Source organism: Castanea sativa, chromosome 5 (genome assembly GCF_040712315.1).
Source record: "Castanea sativa cultivar Marrone di Chiusa Pesio chromosome 5, ASM4071231v1".
Lineage (NCBI taxonomy): Eukaryota > Viridiplantae > Streptophyta > Magnoliopsida > Fagales > Fagaceae > Castanea > Castanea sativa.
Window position 1 is genome coordinate 78,104,964 of NC_134017.1, and position 22,319 is coordinate 78,127,282.

The 22,319-nt window shown below is 31.1% G+C and overlaps 1 non-coding gene across 1 annotated transcript; it reads left to right on the forward strand.

The window, feature by feature from the left end:
* Positions 1-11,390: 11,390 nt before the first annotated feature.
* On the forward strand, positions 11,391-11,462 carry TRNAK-UUU (transfer RNA lysine (anticodon UUU)). Its single transcript has one exon. It is a non-coding gene; the product is annotated as a tRNA-Lys (tRNA).
* Positions 11,463-22,319: the final 10,857 nt, after the last annotated feature.

Here is a 22,319-nt window from a genome sequence, read left to right on the forward strand (position 1 = left end):
TTACTTCAAACCTTTGTTGAGTGGATTGGCTTGTAAATTCATGCGTTTTCTTTGACATGTACTTTACTTAGTTAATTTCAATAATTCTTTGGTTGTGTTATGGTCCTTTGGACCACTTGTATGCTTGTTTGATATCCTTTGGGAATAGGTGACTTGGGATAGTCAAGTTAGGCTTTAGGCTCTCAATCTGATTTTAGGGGATCATTTTCAATCTATAGATAAAAGTTTAATGGTACTTTGCGATAGGCCATGTTATTGATAGGCTTGATCATTATGTTTCTAGGTTTCAAGAATCTTGGTAATGGACCTAGTGATTGGATTGCTACATTTTTTTTTTCTTCTGAAAAACATACATTTTCAAATAATTAGTCTATTTAGCATTCACCGTAAGGTTGCTAAAACATATAGATTTTGGCAACTCAAAAAGCTAATTTATTTATTTTATCACCTCACTTTACAATACATCCAACTCCAATGGTTCTATTTTAAGGTGCAAACTATGCCTTCGAATAGTTTAGGGTACAAAGTGTAATTTAAGATATAGTTTAAGGTGATAAAGTGTAATTTCCCTAAAAAATTTGAGCCCATTAAAAATAAAATTTGATCTATCCAAAATTTTGGTCCATTGAAGATTGAACCAAAATTTTTTGAGAAATTCTATGTTTCCAGTACTTTCAAAAATAAATTATAAGTAAGTGGTTATTACTGGCTGTTATTAGTAGAGAGAAAAGCAATTTTAGTGGTAAGTTCAAATTAGAACCAATAACTACTTACCATTTAGAATTAGTTGTGAAAGTGTTATGAATATCGCACTTCTCAAAAATTGCCCAAAAAAGTACAAAGCCCAAAAGCCCAAATCAAATGTTTGATTGTGATTTTTTAAATTGTATTTTCAAAAGGCATATTTTAAAAACGCTATATTTATTTTCTTCTAAAAAGCGTACTTTTTCAAATAATTAGTCTATTCAGCATTCACTGTAAGGTTGCTAAAAAATATAGTTTTTGGCAACTCAAAAAGATAATTTATCTATTTTATCACTTCACTTTACACTACATCCAACATCAATAGTTCTATTTTAGCATACAACACATAAAAATAATATAAACAATCTTACAGCATAATAAAAATAATATAAAGCCCAAATCAAATGTTTAATTGTGATTTTTTAAATTGTATTTTCAAAAGGCATATTTTAAAAACACTATTTTTTTTTCTTCTAAAAAATGTACTTTTTCAAATTATTAGTCTATTCAGCATTCACAGTAAGGTTGCTAAAAAATATAGTTTTTGGCAACTCAAAAAGCTAATTTATCTGTTTTATCACCTCAATTTACAATACATCCAACATCAATAGTTCTATTTTAACATACAACACATTAAAATAATATAAACAATCTTACAAAACATTAAAATAATATAACCAATTTCTACCCACGTACACCCACAAACACCATTCAACAACCACAAAAAAGCTCACAAATAGCCGTAGCTACTACCAAACACCCAAACCCACAACCACAGCCAAACGCCCATTTAACAAAACACCCACAAAACAAGAAATTCTCAGGCTTCAAGTCCCTATGAATCACCCCATGCTCATGGCAAAGCTACACGACTAAGTTCCATAAGCGACCCACGACAAAAACACCATACAAACCCAGCCACTCTGAAAATCCACCTCATAACCACGACAACAGGCGACCCACGACAATGATCAACCTAGCCACATCGAAACCACCACTCAAGCCACTCACAGAACCCGACAATCCATTGCACCGATTGACCTAGCCACACTAAAACCCATCACACAAGCCACCCACGGCACCCAGCCAACCATGACACCGATCCACAACACCTACTACACAGATCAACCCACTCATGGCACCCAACCACACTGAAAATCACCACACAAGCCATCGGTGGAATGCATTCCTTGTCTTGGATCTTGGCATTGACATTGTCAATGGTGTCGGACAGGGCCGGCTGAAGCTATAGGCCACTTAGGCAGTGGCCTAAGGCCCCCACTTATAAGAGGGCCTCCAAATAGTAATAATATATTATATAATATTGCTTTTTCATCTTAAAAAAAATTATTATTACAAACGGCCATCATCAAATCCCATTAGGCCATGAAGACCCGTTTCTCACAGAGGCCAGCTTCTCACATAGAAAAAAGCTAAAGTGACTATGTGACATGAAGGTAGAAGGCTAATCTCATCAGGCCATCACCAAATCTTTAGCTTGCAGAAGAAAAGATTACAAACGGCAGAAATCTTTAGCGCGCAAAAGATAAGATTACAAAAGGCAGAAAGAAGAGACAAATAAGAAAAGGTAGAAAAAAGAAAGAAGAAAAAAAAACCCACTCTCTAACTCTCTCCATCTTGATTCTAAAAAAAAAAAAAACACTTTTTCTAGTTGGCTTACACATCAATTGGTGTTGGCAATAGACTTGGTGTGTTGACAAATCTTCATTTCAGGTTCTTTTTTGTTTTCACTTCCTTTGCCCTCTTTCGTCTTCTTCATGTTTGCTACTAGGTGTCTGGGTTTTTTTTTTTTTTTTTTTGAGGAAAAATTGCTGCTGGGTTTTTATTCTTTCTTTTTGGCTAAACTTTAGTCTTTAGTTTGTTTGATTTCTTTAGATTTTTCTAGAATGCTATGGAATGGTCCGAATGGACCCACTTAAAAGAGTTAAAGTATTGATTCTAGAGACTTCTAGTTCTAGTCTTCCACGTAATGTTTTGTTTTTTTTTTTTTTTTTTTTTAAAGAAATCAGGTTAGTGGTATGGAAGTTAAAGTGTGATCTAGTCCTACACGGTTGTTTTTTTTTTTTTTTAAGAAATCAGATTTAGTGGGATGGAGCCATGGAGGGATAGTGGGCTAGTCTTAGTGGATCCAATCAAGTTAAGTCCTACACATTTTGCTTTAAAAAAAAGGTTTACTGCTACAAAAAAAAGTATTAATAACAAAATTATAAATTTAGAATAATTTACTTTGTATTAATATTAATTTTATTTTTTTTGTGCAAGTTAAAGTGTAAAGTGATCATATTAAGTAAAACTGCAATTGTGCTTTTGATAAACCAGGTTCTATTGTTTTATACATTAAATTTATACTAGTATGTAACCCATGCTACCGCACAGGAATGGATATAATTTAATAAAACAATGGAAATAAATATATTGCATTTTATTATTTAAGTGATACTATTAGTTTTTATTTTTATTTATTTACTTATTAATCATGAGTTTAGTCATGTTTAAAAGACTTAGTTTATTCATGTTTAATAAAACTTAGTATTATGTAATTTTTTAACAAATATATTTATCATACAAAATTCTAATGAAAGAATGCTACATAGACATATATATTCAAGGTTGATTCATACACGGTACATATAACTATGATTAAGTTGCTTTATCACAAACCATTTTTAACAAAATATTTTAATCAATTAAATGTGAATCTCATAACAATATATAATAATAGAATAACGTGAATCTCATAAAAAAAATTTATCAATTAAAAATCACTAAAATTATGAACATAAAACGTAAAGACAAATAAATAGGATAAGTACTAATTCCTTAAAATAAAACTTATAGTGAGTTGAGAAAACTACACAAATAATCTTTGATATTTGAAGAATAATGAGATTACAATTTCCTTTTGAAATTGGGTAGAGACCCGTGCTGATAACGTGTTATGAAAAAGAAAAGAAACATGCAATATCAATGATAGAAAAACAAAACAATTTTATAATTAAACAATAAAAATATTGACAAAAAGGAAAGAAAGTATAGGCAAATGAAAGACAATAAACATACAACATCAATCATAGGAAAATCACAAAATTATATAATTAAACAATAAAAAATTTACACAAAAAGGAACGACAGTATAGGTAGATGAAAGAAAGCAGTAATCAAACCTTAGGAATGGTTGGAATTCGTTTTGCAAAGCATAAACCAAGACTATGAAAATTGTAAAGACAAGTATAATTGAAATATCTTGAAAACCTCTTCTTATATAAGATACAAAAATACCCAAATATATGCATCATTTATACCGAAAGATTCTTTTGAAATTCCATGTGAAAAAGGGAGGTGAACCTGAAAATACATGGGTGTGGAAAAGGGAGGCGAACTAGAAAATACGTAAGTGTGAAAAAGGGAGGTAAACATGAAAATACACGGGTGTGGAAAAAAAAAAGAAGCACATCGGAATTACAAATTAGACTCCAATTTCATATTTACATTGACACGTGGTACAACAATAGATTAGAATTCTAATTTAGAATTCCAATTGGAGTTTCTCTCTGCTTCACCTATTTTATATATATATATATATATATATATATATAGATTATTCTAGTTAAATTGTAATTTTTTTATTATAGATTGTGTTTCATTTATTCATAAATATTTTTTAATTACAAATGTCTACTAGAAACTTAATTACAAAATATTTATATTATTCTCACACATGAAATTTATTCCGATATTGATGGTTTAGATTTATTTTCAGAACTAAAAGTTTTAAAAAGAAGTTTTGCAAATAAATGAAAATTCTCCAATTAATGTACTAAATTATATAAAGAGGCTAGAATATTTTCCAAATGCATGTATTGCTTTCAGAATATTATTAACTATACTTGGTACAGTTGCTTCCGCAGAAAGAATTTTTTCAAAATTAAAATTAATAAAATCCTATTTAAAATCAATTATGTCACAAGAAAGATTAAGTGGATTAGCCATATTATCAATTAAAAAGGAAATGTTAGCGGAACTTGAATGCAAAATTTTAATTAGTAATTTTGCCTCTCAAAAATCAAGAAAAATAAATTTTAATTGATAAAAATATATGAATTTATAATTAAATATAATAAAAGGCCCTGTTTAAACCTTTCGCCTAGGGCTCCCAAATTCATTGAGCCGGCTCTGGTGTTGGAGCTCTCCACGTACAAGGTGTGAGAAAAGAGAGATGACAGAAGGTGTGATAGGAGAGAGATGACAAAGGAGAAGTGAGAGAGGAGAGAGAAGAGACTAGTTGAGAAAAAGAGAACACGTGAGAGGGAAAGAAAGAGAGGCATGAATAAATTAAGAGATGGCAATTTACTGTTATTGAGTGTAAAAAAATTTTAAGTATGCCACTTTTGATGTAGTTGGTGTTTTTAATGTGTTAGTTGCTAAAATGAATTTTTAGTCATTTTAGCAACCTTGTTGTGAATGCTCTAAGTGATTACTTTAGTATTTAGCTAAATTTGTTGGATTTTTATGATACATTTTGTACACATGTATATGCACTAAAGTAATACCTAAATACTTTATTGAACATAATTAATGTAACGGTTGAATGCCTAAGTTGAATATATTGAATGAACTTATAGTTTACCCTTTATTCTTTTGCTAGAACAATGAACAAGTTTCTTATAAGAAAATCACTTGTATTGCAAGATTCTTATTCTAAGCAAATTCATATTAACTTGAATAATTTTCTTTCAAATCCTAGGTTAGGAGAAAATGTCTCATCTTTTAATGATGAAATAAGAAGAGCATATTTACAAAGAGGTTCTTATCAACCTCTTGGTCATGATTTCCCTGAAAAGGAAATTAGCGGAGCATTACGTTGATTTAATCCTAACTAGTTTAAAGAATACAAAAATTGGTTGGAACAGATCATAAAAAAGGATAATGCATTTTGTTTATATTGTAACTTATTAAGGCAAAATATTAGTATTGAATGGGAGATCAAAAGTGTAATGATTGCTTGGTTATGTACGTTGAAAAAGATGTAGCTGATGGCATTGATAAGAGCATTCACATCAGTCTCCTCAGATTTTTAGGTAAACTAACCCAAAAAATTCTAATTTTTCTAGTTTAGCTAGAATGTTTTGTATGCACACGCATCAGACTCAATACTCAATTTTTTTTTCTACATTTAAACATTAGTGAAAAGAAACTCTAAAAATACAGCAAAAGGCTAAATATTTTTAAGTGGTGAATTTGAACATAATATTTGATTATTTTATTTTAATCGAATTTAGCTACAGCTCAATTGTTGTGAAAATAATGTACCATTTTGTTGTGTATTCATATTACTTATAGTCAAATTTTCAAAAAGTGAACAAATTTTATGGTTCCAAGAAATGTTACTCTTCATCTGTGATACAATTATTATCAAAATATCAAAACCACACATCATGATGGAGAGCAATTATTTTTAACACTACGTGTCAAAAACTGTATGAGAGAACATAACATAAAAAATAAGCGCATTTAGAGAGAGAGAGAGAGAGAGAGAGAAGAAGAAGAAGAAGAAGAAGAAGAAGGGGAGAAAAAAATTGATTTTATTAGAGTAGCGAGAGTCAATGACTCACTCCTAGCGAGGTAAAATTCAGTGTTAAAGTTTTTGGTAGTTTGTTAATATTGATGCGTAAATTTTTTTTTTTGGGTTTTTAGTTATATTTTTAACCTCAATCTAGTTTATTGAGACTAATGTGAATGCTCTATCATACAACAATTTCAAAATATAAAAACTCGTAGAAAAATATTTTACGACTTCATATATTTACATTTTTTTTTATGTCGATATATTCAAGTTTTATTTAATTTAAGTTTTTTTTACAACATTGAAAAAAAGTTCCTGTAGCTGCCATTGCTTAAAAAATGGTAAAATTATCCTTTTATGAAAACTTCTTCGGTTTAGCTCATGTGAACATTATGAAGGGAAAAGTTTTGAATTGTTAAATATATTAACAACACGATGTGTTATACCATGTTGTATATGTTAAAGTGGATGCGGAAGAGGAAGCATAGAATAGGAACACCAAGAACACGAAGGTTACGTGGTTTAGCCTTGTTGGCCTACATTCTTGGAGGAATCCCTTAAGGGCTACATCTTTATTGTATAAGACTGTTGTACAAAACCTGTGTTACAATAAACCCTAACATGAGTATATATAGGCATCCAAACCCTAGACTACTAGTACAAGCAAGAGTGGGCTTGGACTTATTACATTGGACTTATATGTCTAATATATCTCTAACACCCTCCCTCAAACTCAAGGTAGAAGCTCGATGAAGGCTTGAGGTTGGATAAGTATGAAAAGATCACTTGGAGATGTCTTGAAGAGTGCCTTTGAAGAAACCACAATGAAGAATGTGCCAATTGACCAATTTTGGAGTTTTAAATGAAGAAATGGAGTCCAAAATCGGAATCTACGCAAAAAACTGAGCAAGATAAGTCCTATCCGAAATTTTAACTTTTGGTCAAAGGTCAACGCAAAAGTCAAAGTCAACGAAAGTCAAAGTCAACGGTCAGCCAAAGGTCAACAAGTCAAGGACAGTCAACAGGCTATATTGCCCAGGTCGGGTCACGAATCGTACTATAGAGTCGCTGACGTCATACGATGACGTGGCAATGACGTAGACTAAGGCTAACGTGGACGTGCTTGTGTGGCCGTTGACATGGAGTGATGACGTCAGATGACCTCAACAAGGGTTCTTCGGTGCGTGGAGGGGAAACCAGAAACCCAGGCGACACGTGTGAGCACGTGTTGGTGAGATCAACGGTCGAACTTCTCGGGTTTTGCAAATCGGCGAGCTACGAGGCTGGCTGAGCGGCGTATGTAACCATAATCCTAACTGGGATTCGAGAATATTGGCAGCGCGTTGGAGGAGGAGTCGGAGCCATTGTCTGCACGTGGTGGCGCTTGCGATTGCTGATGGAGGCTGAGTTCCTAGGCTTTGGTCACGGGAGGTCATGGAACAAGTCTGTGGTGTTGGTTTCATCAGGCGAAGTCTCGATTTGCACAGATATGAGAAGGTAAGTCAGGATTTGCTTGGTTGTTGAATTTTGACATAGCACTGAGCCATTTTGGCTGCGAGATGTTGTGGATGCAAGAACTTGCAGAAAAACATGTGTGACTTCAGATGGTGGTGTGCACGTGAGAATTTTCTTTACTTGCTAGAGATGTTTGTTTGATACCAAGAACCAAGTTTGGCTTTGATACCATGTTAAATATATTAGTAACGCGATATGTTATTTCATATTGTATATGCTAGAGTGGATGCGAAATGGGAAATATAGAATAATAACACCGAGAACACGAGGGTCACGTGGTTCAGCTTTGTCGGCTTACATTTTGGCTGCGAGATGTTATGGATGCAAGAACTTGCAGAAAAACATATGTGACTTCAGATGGTGGTGTGCACGTGAGAATTTTCTTTGCTTGCTAGAGATGTTTGTTTGATACCAAGAACCAAGTTTGGCTCTGATACCATGTTAAATATATTAGCAACGCGATATGTTTATTATGTTGTATATGCTAGAGTGAATGCGAAATGGGAAATATAGAATAATAATACCGAGAACACGAGAGTCACGTGGTCCAACTTTGTCGGCATACATTTACAGAAGAATCCTTTAAAGGCTACATATCTTTTTTGTATAGGAATAAAGTACAAAACTTGTGTTACAATGAATCCTAACATGGGTATATATAGGCGTCTAAACCCTAGACTACTACTATAAGCAGAATTAAACTTAAACCTATTACATTGGGTGAATATATCTAATATATTTCTAGCATGAATCCCAAATATAAATTGCTGATGAACTTTTTTGTTATCATTCTGCGTGATGTGAACACATTAAACACGAATTTGAAAAACAAACCAAACAAAATTCCATGCGCGTTTAAAAGTGGGGTTAATGGTCTAAAGGTCTATTCCTTCTTTTTAAAAAGTGCTGATGTCATGTCCTGGTGTGAATATTAAATATGCTCCATGAGGCGGTCAATCTTACCCAACTGACTCACTTTAACCGGTAATGTCACGACATGCACGTGTTGGGCATAAGAAAATCTCACTTAACAAACCTAGTCCAATGACATTGAATATCATTTTATGAGGTCATGTGAAGTGTTTGCTTTTTTCTGACACTTGGGTTCTTGGCCACATGTTGAGCATAAGAAAATCTCACTTGACAAACTTAGTCCAAAGACATTAAATTTCAATTTACGAGACAATTTTCCCGGACATCTTTATAGGACTACACATGTTTTAAGAAATACCTTTTTCTTTTTCTCATGTATTCTCGTTCTTTGTTCTCACCTAGTCACCCTATTGTCACTAACTCATTGGCAGAGGATTCCTCCCCCTATTATAATATAATAAAAATGTGGACCCAATTTAGTGTTTGAGTTGTTACAAATGGTCTATTGAGAGTTTTAACAATTCCAATGCTATTTAAAAAAAAAAAAAAAAGCTATAAAACTACTCGAACTCTAACGGCCTGTTTGGATGTTTAAAAAAAGAGGGGGAGTAGAGTAGAGAGAAGGGGAGTTATTTAATTACCTTGTTTGGGAGTTTTTTAAGGAAGGAGGGGGAGGGGGTTGAAGGGGTTTGAAGGGGTTTCAACTACCTCCAACCCCCTCATTTTTAATTCCCCCAAATTGGAGAGATTTGGAGGGAGAGTAGAGCACATGAAATTATTGATAAAGTAAATTACCTAATTTACCCTTATTATATTTATAAAATTACAATGTTAAAAACAAGGGGAAGGGCTAATTACTCCCTTCCCCTTACTAATTATAAAAACATCCAAACAAGGTGGAGGGTAATCATTCTCCTCTACTCTCCTCCCCACTACTCCCCTCCCCTCTACTCTCCTCTACTCTCCTCCCACTCTAAACTCCCAAACAAGCCATAAAAAATGTCCAACATCAAAAGTGCCCAAAGCCAATTTTTTTTTCCCAACTTGCTACAATGAACAACCAAGACTAGCAGTTCATTGTGTTGGAAATATTTTAGTAAATAAACAAAGTTTGATACAACAAATAATATCCTAAATAATTAGTAAGAATATAAAATAAAGATAGTTTAGAACAATCTCACAATACTATAGAATCACGCAGCGAAAACGTTGTCCTCAAAGGTTGATTCATGTCACCCGAAGTAAAACTCGGTGTGACTAGTTCTCTAAGTCAAACAACCCCAGAATTAGACTATAGCGTCAACTTTCGTGATGGATGTACTTTCACTCGTAAAGGTTCAAGAACAACCCTCTATTGTCTTTTCTTAGAAAAAAAAATGTAAATTGTAAAAAAATATATGGGAGATAAATATAATAGAATTGTATATAGTTAAATATAGAGTAGTAAAAAATGATTTATAGGAGAGGGTGTGATGATGGATATAATTTTGGCTATTCATGAGTCATGATAATAATAGTCAATAGTTATTGGTTACTAATAACCCATAAAATCTCAACGACTATATTATATATTATTACCCAACAATTATTTTTCTCATAACTGCCCAACAACTAGAAAATAAATAATAATAAAAGTGTTTGAAACACATACTCACACCAACACATTGCAGTAAGAAGGAATGACATATATATATAACTACTACATTTTTGTCTCCACTTCTCATATTAAAAAAATTTCTCTTTTTTCTCTCTCCTCTCTCTCTTTTCTCTATCATGTGAGGGTCTCTTCTTCTTTTCTTTTCTATTTTCTCACGCCAACACCTCCCTCCTCTCTCTCAACCGAAACTAATCCTCTCACTCTCTCATTCTTGGATCTCGATGGGTCTGCTCCATCTTTTCTTCAACAAATTTTGCCAATGGGTTCGTTGGTGGATTGGTTTCGTCGGTGTTGACTGGGTTGTGGGTTGTTGTGGTGGTGGTGGGTCATTGATCAACTTGTGGAGGTGGTGTGTGTGGTGGTTCATAGGTGTGGTGGGTCATGGTGTGGGCGTGGTGGATCATGGTGTGGGTGTGGTGGGTGGGTCATGCCGAGTGGTTTGTGTGGTGGCTTTTAGCTGATTTGGGTTGTTGGGTTGTGATGTAGCGGTTGGTGGTAGTGTGGTTGTGATTGTGGTATGGTTGGTGAGTTTGTGGTGGTTGGGTTTGCTAGCAGTGGGTTGCGGATGGTGGTTATGGGTGGTTGTTCTTGGCTGACTAGTTGTTACAACTTCAAAGGAACAGTGAGAAACAGAGGAAGAGAGAGAAAGAGACATATGAATAATAATAATAATGAAAAAAATAAAGAAATAATATTTAAATGAAGTGGTAAAATAAAATAATCTTGAATTGTAAAGTGTAGTCTTACACTAAATAAAGTAATTTTTTGAACGTCTAAAAATTAAAATTAACTTTTAGGACCACCATTGAGTGATGCAAATTGAAAATACACATAGGATCATGAAACTACTAAATCTACTTGTGAGTAACCATAGAGACGGGGAAGTGGGTTTATAAGTGCAATTCAATTCATTCAGCAAAAAGTAAAAAAGTGCAATGGGTTTATAAGTGCAATTCAATTCATTTAGCAAAAAGTAAAAAAGTGCAATTCAATTCATAAAGTAATAAGAGAAACAGAGCCGTCTTAGCTCAGTGGTAGAGCGCGTGGCTTTTAACCACGTGGTCGTGGATTCGATCCCCACAGACGGCGTTTCCTCTCTATCTTTTTTCTTTTGGATGTAGTAATTAAGTAATTTCTTTTTGGTTTTTAAAATATAAAATTAGTATTCTATAATAAATAATCAATTGGCTATGTAAAAAATAATGTTTCTTGCATTGCAAATTAGCAACAATTAATCCCTTCGTCCTTCACACTTACCTATCCAATTGTCTACGCATCACCATCAAAAAGAGTAGTCAAAACAAAAAAGTATTCAATGGCAAGAATAAAGCTTTACAATCATTTCACTATTCTTCCTATTGGTCTCCTTTTCTTTTTTCTTGCTAAGTATTGAAGAACATAATTTCCCCCTAAAACACGAAACCCTCTTAAATTTAGAGAGTAAAACTTAACCTATTAAAAGTTGGTTATTAAAGTGTAAACTGTTAAAAAGTTTAGAAAATTAAGTTAGTAAACAATGAATTGTTCATAAGGTGAGACATACCCATATTTTTATTTTCACATAAAACATTAATACAATGAATCTCAAAATGCATCTCAACCATGTTATAAAACACATTCATTTTAATTATTTTTCCTAATTGATGTTCAAAGTAAGACCCAAACATAGTTCGAACATGAATGATTTGCAGTCATATAAATTAGTAAAGTAAAAGTTTGTATTTTTTTTTTCTGGATAAATAAGGTAGCTAGGATTGAAAATCTATAATGATTTACTTCATAATCATGTTCTACCATTAGATCAAGATATCAATTACTTTCTTTTTGGCGTAAGCAATATTTAAACACATATCTGACGCCAAAATACGTTAGCAATTGAGTAACTTGAGTTAACTTGAACCAACCAAACTTTATGTAAGTTGAACTAGAAGATTAAGTACCCCAATTTTTTTTTTTTTTTTTATAATACTCATAAAGTAAGCGTGATGAAAGATTAGATCACTCAACAAAGCAGTTATTGATTTACTTTTCTTAAAGTAAAAAGGATAGATATGCTAAATTAGAAATTGAGTTAACTGGAACCAATCAAATCAATGTATTTTGAACTAAAATATCAGTCACTCAAATTTTTTCTTTTAAAAAAAAAAGTTAACTTGTAATATGTATTTCGTATAAAAGATCATGCACCCTATTTTATTTTTTACTTTTTAAAGTTAACTTGTAATGCTCATTACTTAAGGAAAGATGCAATAAAAGATTAAACTAATCAAGACTCAACAAAGAAATTATTTATATACTTTAATTAAAGTGAAAAAGAAAGAAAGGATATGACAAAATTAGGTGTAAATTAAGTACGTCCAAGAAGTGGTCGCCATGCACATGAAGTGTTTGACCGAATAATTTTTGTTCAAAAATCTCTTCAACTGTATAAAGCCAATTTTTTTTTTTTTTGCTGAATAACTGTATAAAGCCAATTGATAAGCCCCGCAGCCCTTCTTGAATTTTAGCTTAAGAATGCGCATAAATCAGCTGCCACATGCAAAATAAAGTTGCGTAGGCCTAGGCTATGATCCAGGGCCCCCTTACTATGATAAAATTTATCATGTATCTCTTGCGAGTATTCAGTCCATCACATGGGATAGGTCCCATAAAAGTGGGTTTAACCTCCATGTGATGGGATAGGTCCCATAAAAGTGGGGTTAACCTCCGCGCGCGCGTATATATATATATATATATATATATATATATATATATATATATATATATATAAATTTATCGTGTATCTCTTGCGAGTATTCAGTCCATCACATGGGATAGGTCCCATAAAAGTGGGGTTAACCCCTCAATGTGATGGGGTTAACCTTCGTGTGCGTGCGTGCGTGTGTGTGTGTATATATATATATATATATATATATATATGGGTTTAAGTTATATTTGGTATAATTTTAAGAAATGTTACACCATCCAATAACTTGTTATTGAATTTATATTTTGAAAATTCAACCGTTGAATTACACATTCTATTAGTGTTTAACATGCATACCAATTTTCATGTCAATAAGATATAATTTATCATTCGATCCATAATCTTATCTTTTATGCATTATTTTGAACTACAAAAACTTGAATTTAAATAATTGATTGACGAAACGGCTATTGATAGTTGATCATCTTTAAATTTTGTAAGCATGGAGAAAATACAAAGATAATGTAATCTAGCGGTGGATTTATCAAAATTCGCATCTAATTAAAAAATATTGGATGGTGTAACATTACTTAAAGTTACACCGGGTATAATTTGAACTCAACACACACATACACACACACACACACATACATACATACATACATACATACATACATATATATATATATATGCAATATCACCTCACCTATTAGAGAAAATCAGTGGCAAAACTAGGATTTTAGTCTAGAGGGAGCAAAATTAAAAAAAAATATTAAAAGTCAAATTAACTTAAAAACTATTAATCGTTTATGATAACAAATTAAATAAACAGTTGTAAGAAAATATGAATATATTTCATATCATTAAAATAACTATACAAAAATAACCAATCCATAACTACAAAAATTTACAACAAAAAGTTTACAAACTGATGTGGTAAAAATGTGATTAGTATTAATTAATCAATATAATAAATAAATGTTTGAAATTATTTTTTGTGATTGGCAACATGCCAATTTATAAGACATAAGTAGTAAAATTTGTAATATCACTCAATAATAAAGTACTTTGATAAGTATAATGAATAATAAAAATTGTGAAAATAATGATAAAAAAGAAAATAAATAGTGAAAAAGTTGAAATATGGCGACAAGACAAAAGCTTATAACAATAGTGAAATGGATGAAAAGGTGATGTGGTTTGGTGTTAGAGATGAACTTTTTTTTACCTTTCATTTTCATGTGTCAGAGTCACTTATTTTTGTGTAACTTCACATAAAATATGCATAATTCCTTATAGAAACATGGGCTGCTAGACCCTCATGGCACATTAAACATGGCCATAAAAGTTGAAATATAAGCACAAGCATATTTATCTAAAGCATTGTTATAAAAACACATCTTATAGAAACATGGGCAGCTAGACCCTCATGGCACATTACAATGAAATCTTAGGAGGAGTCACAAGGGCAGGCCCCCTGGCCCTCGCCCCTTCTAGCTTCACCCACGAGAGAAATGCCCCTATAATGTGGGGGCCAATAAGTGATTTTTAATTTTACCCCTCCACTTTTAATAAAATGAGTAATGTTAGGGATTTTGCAAATTTTACCATATAAATCTTACAAAATGATGTGTCACCAATTTCCAAAACACATTTCAAACGTCAATTCATATATTAAGTAGTTGAAATAATCACATATATTGTCACATCAATTTATAAGTTTTATGTAATAAATACCTTTAGCATTTTTCTTTGAAAAGACCAAAAAAATTTATTGATGGTAGAATTATTACAAATTTTATTACATGAGTCTTGCAAATTGTTGCATCACCAATAATAGGATGTAATTCAAATATTCAATTATTATCTTATTGAAGGGCCACCAATCACATTCTTTTTCACATCATTTTTAATGCTTTTTTAAGTAAAATTTATTGCAGCTTAAACATTTTCCCAAAAAAATATATACATAATAAAATAATAAAAATCAAACCAAATCACCATTATGTAAATGGAAATGTTAAAGTTACTACAAATTTTATTACATAACACTTACAATTTATTTGGCAAGAATAGACTAGTGCCACTTAAACAACATAATAAATTAATATTTAAATCAATTTATTCAAATTCATGACACGTCAAATTATAAGGTCTATATAATAAATTTTTTAATATCTCTAGCATCAATCAAATGCTTTCGTTAAAATAAAAAAGAAAGAATAATGAATTTTGAATAAATAAAACTTTATAGTACAAAACATCAACTAAATTGATGGATAATAAATAAATTTAATTTTAAGTGATATTGAAATACACAAATGCCCATTTAAGGTTTTTGCATAAAGCCTCAAATTATATTGGGTCAGCCTTCTTTAAGAAAAACTATTTTATTCTCTTTTTACCTTTTGTTTCATATGAAAATTATATGGAATATAATTTTCATTTAGTAGCGTTTCACCTTTTATTGGTTTTGTAATTTATTATAATTTTTTTTTTTACTGGTAACAACCCTTGCTTTTTTTTTTTGATAAAGGAGAAATCTAAAGCTTCACAAAGTTTCCTTATTTGTGGAAGCTACTTTAGAAAAAAAGTATCCGTCGGTAGCTTTTCAAGAATAAAACCATAAGCATATATATCTCTAGATGTCACCATTATATAAACGTGTCACCATTATACCAACTTTGCTTTTTTTTTTTTCTTTGATAAAGGAGAAATCTAAAGCTTCACAAAGTCTCCTTATTAGTGGTAGCTATTTTAGAAAAAAAGTAGTCGTTGGTAGCTTTCCAAGAATAAAACCATAAGCATATATATCTCTAGATGTCACCATTATATAAATGACAAAATATATTTACAGTAACTTAGGTGTTTTTCCTTAAGTTCCCATTTTAAGATTCTTCTATGTGGCTACTCAATTTAAAAAAATACACTTACATCTATGAGAAAAAAGTTCACATGATAGAATTTTAAGAGACGAACCTAAGAAACAACATCTAAGTACTGTGTCTAAGTCTTGCTCTTATATTAAAAATATGGACAAAATTTAGGTATAGTATCTTAGGTGTTATTCCTTAGATTCTTCTCTTAAGAGCGATGTAACTATTTAACTAAAAAATATACTTCCATCTCATGAGAAAAAATCAACATGATAGAATTTTAAGAGGAGAATTTAGGGAGTAGTACTTAAATACTGTACCTAAGTCCTACCCTATAAATATATAGAAACCAAATCTCTTCTTGAGAATAATTAGAAGTTTTGAAAGAATATTATATAAAGGACAAAATTTATGTATTGTACTTTAGATGTTGTTCCTTAGGTTCTCCTCTTAGGATTTAGTCATGTAACTACTTAACTAAAAAATACACTTCCATCTCATGAGAAAAAGTCTATATAGCAAAATTTTAAGAGGGAGACCTAAGGAGTAGTACTTAAATACTGTACCTAAGTCCTACCCTATAAATATATAGAAACCAAATCTCTTCTTGAGAATAATTAGAAGTTTTGAAAGAAGATATTTGAGTAGATTCTTGAAAATTTGACAATGTCCCATTCAACTAGATGTGCAGCATGCAAATCTTTGAGAAGGAGATGCCCTAAAGATTGTGTTCTTGCACCATATTTTCCTCCAACCAATCCACAAAGATACGCTTGTGTTCACAAAATCTTTGGTGCTAGCAACACTACCAAAATGCTAGAGGTATGACCAACTATATATATATATACACATGTTACTAGGAACATATTTTTCATTTATTAATTAGTTAATACAAAGGTATTAATATAGAGGAGGGATTAATATTTCAGTTTGTTTGTTGTTCACTAAAAAGCTTTCTGTCTTATAGAAATAATCACACAGATGGTGTTAATGATATCTTTAAGATGCTTCTTAATGGATTCTTTCTCTAGTGCATCTTTGATTGGTAAATATAGCCAGAGAAGATAACAAATGACACTGATTTAGTTTTTATTTATTTAATTAATTACGTACTCTAGGTTTTCTTTTAATCATCAATTTTTTGTATTTTGTTTTTTTTTTTTGTTTGTTTACTTTTATTTCAGTATTAGTAGGTAAACAATTTTTACTCATTGTCTAGATATAAAGTACATTACAGAATCGACACTCGTGACTAAGAGCAAAAACGTTACTATAATAATAATGCAAAGATAATATGTATTTTACTATTACTAACTATTGTTAGTGTTGTTCTTCATTTCTTACTTTGTGCTAGGAAATGAAGAGAAGGTTCAAGTTCGACATATACAAATAAATAAAACAATCGCTTATATAATTAGTATGAATGTTGAACGTTTTACTTTCCTCTTTTTTCCTATCATTGTAAGCTTTGAGTTCATCATTTTGTGTTAATATCAAATTTGTTTAATACCATTTCCTCCTAAATTTTCTTGAAACAACACTTGAGAAAAACCTTCATTATTATTTTAGAATTAAGTTATTTGATCAACTACTTTAATATTTGACTCTACTCCTAGTGGAATTATTTTAATTATTCTTGTAGCCGTTTGACATTTTCCATATATATACTCTTTGTCAACTTTTAATACCTGTCACAACAAAGCATAAGAGCAACATCATTTGAAATAGATTCTTTGTCAAATTAAATTCCCTGAGTAATTAATGATTTTCATTTGACAAAAAAGAATCCCAAAATTATACTTTGAAATTGATTAGTAGTGCATAACTAAGCTACTTATATTTTTTTACTTCAAAATTTAGTCCCTTATAGCTGTTCATCTCTCTAGTTTATTTACCCAAAAACAAAAAACAAAACAAAACAAGAAAGCTGGTTTCAATTTTTTTCATCATTTGGCATTGCAGCAACTTCCACTGCATTTACGAGCTGTGGCAGCGGATTGCATGTCTTTCGAAGCAAGTTCACGTGTCGAAGACCCAGTCTATGGAAGTGTTCGGATAATCTCTCAACTCCAAGAACAGATAATTGAGGCTCAGTCTGAGCTAGTGAAAACAAAGGGTGAAATAGCCTTTCATAATGCACAACAACAACTACAACAACAACAAATGCAGCAGCTGCAAATGATTAATGCTGTTGACCAACAAGGTGAAGATCAGCCTTCATGGCTCAGTTCAAGTCAACAAGATCCTTTCACCAACGTAAATCAACTGCTACTTGAAGACTACAACTATTCCAATACTTTTTGTGGCTTTGAATTTTGAGCAAATTATAAGTTTAGTTTATCAACGAGTGATGCTAAGGATATTATAGATAATTTAAATATTCGTGTATTATGTCATCGAGGTGGTACTAATTAATGACTAGAACTCTTTCTTTTGTATTATTTGTTTTCTTCTTAGTTTTCGAGGTATTTGAAAATGCATAACTAGTTGCATTCAATTACCAACCTCCTTATAGCATATTAACAAAAAAGAAAAAGAAAAAAGAAGGAATGTTAACATCATCAATCTACATGTCTCTTAGGATAATGACAATAATTATGAAGTGCACAAAACTAATAATACAAAAAGAGAAAGTTGAAGTGAGCTTTTTATATTTTCCATTAAAAAAAAAAAAATTCTAGAAAGAATCCAAAATCTATGTCCTTTTAATAGAATAAGAAAATTATTTTATGTTCCCCTTAACTAGAGCAAAGTGGCCCCTTCTATTTACAGCAAGGTCAAAGAACTTGCAAGTTGCATCACTAAGTGAAAAATGGAAAAATTGTTGAGTTTTATATATTTTTGTCCAAAAACTACCCACGGATCCATCTATAACACTGTTTATATGCAAAATTGTTAGGGTAACTATGCATATATCCACTGTCATTGTTCAGTGTAAATGCTTTTTTAATTCTTTTTTTCTCTCTCCTTCGTCTTCCTCTTTCCCTCTGTCTTCTTCTGACCACAAAACCACCCCTGCCCCAGGCTCAACCACTGATCAAGGCAGTACCACCCAAATCCAAAAACCCAAAAACTAAAATTAGCAATAACGACCCATTATAGAACTAGCAAAAACCAGATGAAATCAAACCACAAAATTAACCAAAACCCATATGAAGTCAAGTGAGGACCATGGCGGCGCTACATCAAGATCAGAGGTGGCGTTGGGTCGTTGCAACTGGGCTTGCTTGGGTTGTTGGCGGCGGTGTGAAGATGGAGGCAGTGTGATGATGGTGGCGGTGAGATTGGTTCAAGTTTGGGAAATTTGCCTAAAATCTGCAGCCCAAAACCACCACCCAAAATCAAACTGAAATTGCAAACCTAAAAAATCACCATCCATAGTCAAATCCAAATTGAAAAAGAAGAAGAAGGTTCAGAGAAAAAGAAGAAAGGAGAAGGAAAATGAGAAAAACAAAGAGAGAGAAGGTTTAGAGAAAAAGAAAGAGTTGGCATGTGTTTAAAGGTGGGTGGGGCCGGCTGCGTAGGTGTTAAATAATAATAAAAAATTGTAAGAAAAATATTACTGTATTTAAATAAAAGACAGGGTATGATAAATAATCTGATGTGTATTTTTTTAAGTAGTTGTATAAAATAAAAATAAAAAATATTATTATATTAAAATAAATGAAAACTTTTCGATAATGTTGATGCTCTTACAAGTAACAATACAGCAACAAACTTTCGGCTCCCTTTCTCTTTTTACAAAAATTATTTTATTAGTTTATTTCCATAAGAGTACCATAATACTATTACAAATAATTAGAGACATTTTTAGAATAAAACTTCCTTTTAAAATTAGAAATCACTCTACTAATAGTATTAATAATTTTTCTTTCTAAATTAGATAATATCTTTTCCTTCCTTTGTACTCTCTATCAAATTGAAGGAGCAGTTTTCTCAAACCAAGGTTCAGATGGTATTGGCAAAAATGCTATTGCAGTGCTGAGTTGCCTAGTGTATCATTGAAATTCACTGAACTTATAAACCAATGAATTTCCCATGAATATATTATGTAACCTAAACAAAAAAATTTACATCATTATTTTTTATATTTAGAATCATTTAAAGTATTCTTCTTATATTTTATGTTCTCATTTTTAGAATTTTTATAGGTAAAAAAAATATAAATATGACTATTTATCTTAAATCATATATCACGTGCACAATGATTTCTTCTAAAAAATAATGTGCACAATTATTAGTAAGCCACATGAATATTATATAAAACATTTTTTCAACAATTTGTTTACAACAAATTAGTTCAAGACTGTGATTAAATAAAATCTAAATCGCAGAGATATGTTATCAAAACAATTGAACGCTAGCTAGATGGAATAACCAAAAAAAAGGAATTAAATTTAGAATTTATTACATTTTGTACGATAGCAATGAGTAATGACACTCAATCTCTTTGGATGCTGCATGCCCTCAATCAATTTTACTCTTTTTTTTTTTTTAGCCCTTGTGCAAAAAACTTTTTCTATATAATCATATAAGAATCTATTTTTTTTATTGGCAAAAATATTATTTTGGTCTCTACATTTTTTGTTCCTACCATTAACTCATTAAAAAATTAGAATTAAAAATTACAAACAAAAAAAAATTAATTCCTCATTTAAACAAAATTTTTTTAAAAAAAAATAATTGTATGGATTTCTTTTTTTGGTTTTTTCACTTTCTTGCTAGCCAATCACACAATTCATCCAAAACAAATTAATCTCTAATTCATTTTCTTTTCTTTTTGTGAACTTTCTTAGTAACCAAACACAACACACCCTTCTTATACAGACAACAAATAACCCAAAAAAGCAACATCTATCTGTGTATTGAAACACACAAATCTAATGGTGTTGGTGATATCTCTTTCTATTTTACATAATCACTTTTCAATACTCACATCAAATTATCTATTCTAAAAGTAATTTCAATAAAATTTATAGTAACCTTAACTTTTTTTAATTAAATTCAATATAGCTTTATTAATGAATTTGATTGCACAAATTTAATAATGCTTTTATGTGAAAATTGGCTCAATAAATGTGTCTCAGTTACTTTCTTTTTAACAAACAAGTATTATATATCAATACACTTTGAAGTTTGAACGTGAAATAAGCACTGTATAAATAAATTTAAAAAATGACATTCGGCCAAAGGAAACAAACACGTACAACCTTATATATCATTATGCGACGTGCCATTAAATCAAAATTGTCCATTCTTGTGTCTCTTAAGCAAGAAAAGAGCTTTAACTCTAAGAAACACATTTTTCTAAAGAAGTCACACAATTTCTTGGTTTAACGAAAATAATCTACACATTTTTCTAAACAAGTCACATTTGGATTGTAAGTATTTATTCTCATCTCATCTTGTACTGGTAGTCTGATCTAGTAAGGATGCATCCTGCTGCGCATTCTCTATTTAGCCATTCTTTTTGGTTCATTTCATTTTACTTTGGTGTGAGACTAGTAATAGAAAAGAGGGTGCTCAAGTGATGGCTGATATCTTTGGTTTAAATCCCCTTTCCTTATATATAAAAGAGAATAAATGAATAAGATATAGTTAGAGAGTTTAAGTTTTGCATAGAGTTAATATAATTATGAAGATCCTAGTATTCAAACTGGTATTTGAATTTTCTAACACTATTGGTAATAAAGATTGCCAAGAGCCTTGCCTCAACTAGCTAGTTAGTATCTCTTAGTTTTTCCAACTGAGACATCTCGAGTTCGAATCCTCCCTCTCTTATCTATCAAATTATCAAAAACAAAAATTAAAAATAAAAAAAATCAATGAAGGTTTATATGATTTCAAAAGAAACTAAGAATTACTCCATAATATTGGAACCCCATTCAAAGATTTGTTCCCCTAGAACAAGTGATTCCTTTCCTTCATGGTGAGTAACAAGTAACAACAACAACAACAAGTGGTTCTTTCCCCCTTTTTTTTTTGCAAATTATTTTATTTTATTTTATTTCCACAAGAATACTTTAATATTACAAATAATAGGAAAAATTACACTTTACCACCCAAAACTACACTCTAAATTACTCTTTGCATCCTAAACTTTTCAAATGCACGTTTTACACCCTAATTTATGATCTTTGTTACACTTTACACTCTGACATCAACTTTACCATTAACTTGGATGAAAATTTCAAATTTAGGGTGCAAAGTGTTAGGATATGTGCCCTTAAATCCTATTGTATGATACTATGTATGACATTATGTTGTGATTAATAAAGTTGTTTTATTATTATCTAAAATAATGGTAACATGAATATTGAGACATTATCATATAGTCCATGAGATGTATAATATGTGATTTATGTGAAAAGTTACAGAAGATAT